Source organism: Taudactylus pleione, unplaced genomic scaffold (genome assembly GCF_031769625.1).
Source record: "Taudactylus pleione unplaced genomic scaffold, aTauple2 ptg000967l, whole genome shotgun sequence".
Lineage (NCBI taxonomy): Eukaryota > Metazoa > Chordata > Amphibia > Anura > Myobatrachidae > Taudactylus > Taudactylus pleione.
Genome location: NW_028285368.1, coordinates 11617501 through 11620000, shown reverse-complemented (window position 1 = coordinate 11620000; position 2500 = coordinate 11617501). Strand labels below are relative to the sequence as shown.

At 37.2% G+C, this 2500-nt stretch overlaps 10 pseudogenes; all 10 read left to right on the top strand.

Annotated features, from left to right (window-relative positions):
• Positions 1 to 53, top strand: part of LOC148466671 (5S ribosomal RNA) — a 119-nt pseudogene extending 66 nt beyond the window's left edge.
• Positions 54 to 168: 115 nt separating this feature from the next.
• LOC148466670 (5S ribosomal RNA) lies at positions 169 to 287 on the top strand (annotated as a pseudogene).
• Positions 288 to 403: 116 nt separating this feature from the next.
• On the top strand, positions 404 to 522 carry LOC148466669 (5S ribosomal RNA; annotated as a pseudogene).
• Positions 523 to 638: 116 nt separating this feature from the next.
• LOC148466668 (5S ribosomal RNA) lies at positions 639 to 757 on the top strand (annotated as a pseudogene).
• A 116-nt stretch (positions 758 to 873) lies between these two features.
• Positions 874 to 992, top strand: LOC148466667 (5S ribosomal RNA; annotated as a pseudogene).
• A 351-nt stretch (positions 993 to 1343) lies between these two features.
• LOC148466666 (5S ribosomal RNA) lies at positions 1344 to 1462 on the top strand (annotated as a pseudogene).
• A 116-nt stretch (positions 1463 to 1578) lies between these two features.
• On the top strand, positions 1579 to 1697 carry LOC148466665 (5S ribosomal RNA; annotated as a pseudogene).
• Positions 1698 to 1813: 116 nt separating this feature from the next.
• On the top strand, positions 1814 to 1932 carry LOC148466664 (5S ribosomal RNA; annotated as a pseudogene).
• Positions 1933 to 2048: 116 nt separating this feature from the next.
• On the top strand, positions 2049 to 2167 carry LOC148466663 (5S ribosomal RNA; annotated as a pseudogene).
• Positions 2168 to 2283: 116 nt separating this feature from the next.
• On the top strand, positions 2284 to 2402 carry LOC148466662 (5S ribosomal RNA; annotated as a pseudogene).
• Positions 2403 to 2500: the final 98 nt, after the last annotated feature.

Sequence of the window (2500 nt, the reverse complement as noted above, 5' to 3'; positions counted from 1 at the left end):
CCTGGTTAGTACTTGGATGGGAGACCACCTGGGAATACCAGGAGCTGTAGGTAATTTTATACTGCCATAACATTCTTTTCTATTACATTTTACATTTAATTTTTCAACTTATCATTGAATTTACTTGAGTTAAGAAGTAAAAGAGGTCTAAAGTTAATACTTTTGAGCACCTACAGCCAATCCACACTGGACATGCCCAATCTTGTCTGATCTTGGAAGCTATGCAGTGATGGGCATGGTCAGTACTTGGATGGGAGACCACCTGGGAAAACCAGGTGCAGTAGGTAATTTTATACTGCCATAACATTCTTTTCTATTACATTTTACATTTAATTTTTTCAACTTATCAATGAATTTACTTGAGTTAAGAAGTAATAGAGGTCTAAAGTTAATGTTTTTGAGCACCTACAGCCAAACCACACTGGACATGCCCAATCTCGTCTGATCTTGGAAGCTATGCGGTGTTGGGACTGGTTAGTACTTGGATGGGAGACTACCTAGGAATCCAAGGTGCTGTAGGTAATTTTATACTGCCATAACATTCTTTTCTATTACATTTTACATTTAATTTTTTCAACTTATCAATGAATTTACTTGTGTTAAGAAGTAAAAGCGGTCTAAATTTAACGCTTTTGAGTACCTACAGCCAAACCACAGTGGACATGCCCAATCTCGTCTGATCTTGGAAGCTATGCAGTGTTGGGCCTGGTTAGTACTTGGATGGGAGACCACCTGGGAATACCAGGAGCTGTAGGTAATTTTATACTACCATAACATTCTTTTCTATTACATTTTACATTTAATTTTTTCAACTTATCAATGAATTTACTTGAGTTAAGAAGTAATAGAGGTCTAAAGTTAATGTTTTTGAGCGCCTACAGCCAAACCACACTGGACATGCCCAATCTCGTCTGATCTTGGAAGCTATGCAGTGTTGGGCCTGGTTAGTATTTGGATGGGAGACCACCTGGGAATAACAGGTGCTGTAGGTAATTTTATACTGCCATAACATTCTTTTCTATTACATTTTACTTTTAATTTTTTCAACTTATCATTGAATTTACTTGTGTTAAGAAGTAAAAGCGGTCTAAATTTAATGCTTTTGAGCACCTACAGCCAAACCACAGTGGACATGCCCAATCTCGTCTTATCTTGGTAGCTATGCAGTGTTGGGTAAGGTCAGAACTTGGATGGGAGACCACCTGGGAAAACCAGGTGCAGTAGGTAATTTTATACTGCCATAACATTCTTTTCTATTACATTTTACATTTAATTTTTTCAACTTATCAATGAATTTACTTGAGTTAAGAAGTAATACAGGTCTAAAGTTATTGTTTTTGAGCACCTACAGCCAAACCACACTGGACATGCCCAATCTCGTCTGATCTTGGAAGCTATGCAGTGTTGGGACTGGTTACTACTTGGATGGGAGACTACCTAGGAATCCCAGGTGCTGTAGATAATTTTAAACTGCCATAACATTCTTTTCTATTACATTTTACTTTTAATTTTTTCAACTTATCAATGAATTTACTTGTGTCAAGAAGTAAAAGCGGTCTAAATTTAATGCTTTTGAGCACCTACAGCCAAACCACAGTGGACATGCCCAATCTCGTCTGATCTTGGAAGCTATGCACTGTTGGGCTTGGTTAGTACTTGGATGGGAGACCACCTGGGAATACCAGGAGCTGTAGGTAATTTTATACTGCCAGAACATTCTTTTCTATTACATTTTACATTTAAATTTTTCAACTTATCAATGAATTTACTTGAGTTAAGAAGTAATAGAGGTCTAAAGTTAATGTTTTTGAGCACCTACTGCCAAACCACACTGGACATGCCCAATCTCATCTGATCTTGGAAGCTATGCAGTGTTGTGCCTGGTTAGTACTTGGATGGGAGACCACCTGGGAATACCAGGTGCTGTAGGTAATTTTATGCAGCCATAACATTCTTTTCTATTACATTTTACATTTAATTTTTTCAACTTATCAATGAATTTACTTGAGTTAAGAAGTAAAAGAGGTCTAAAGTTAATGTTTTTGAGCACCTACAGCCAAACCACACTGGACATGCCCAATCTCGTCTGATCTTGGAAGCTATGCAGTGTTGGACCTGTTTAGTACTTCGATAGGAGACCACCTAGGAATCCCAGGTGCTGTAGGTAATTTTATACTGCCATAACATTCTTTTCTATTACATTTTACATTTCATTTTTTCAACTTATCAATGAATTTACTTGAGTTAAGAAGTAATAGAGGTCTAAAGTTAATGTTTTTGAGCACCTACAGCCAAACCACACTGGACATGCCCAATCTCGTCTGATCTTGGAAGGTATGCAGTGTTGGGCCTGGTTAGTACTTGGATGGGAGACCACCTGGGAATACCAGGAGCTGTAGGTAATTTTATACTGCCATAACATTCTTTTCTATTATATTTTACATTTAATTTTTCAACTTATCATTGAATTTACTTGAGTTAAGAAGTAAAAGAGGTCTAA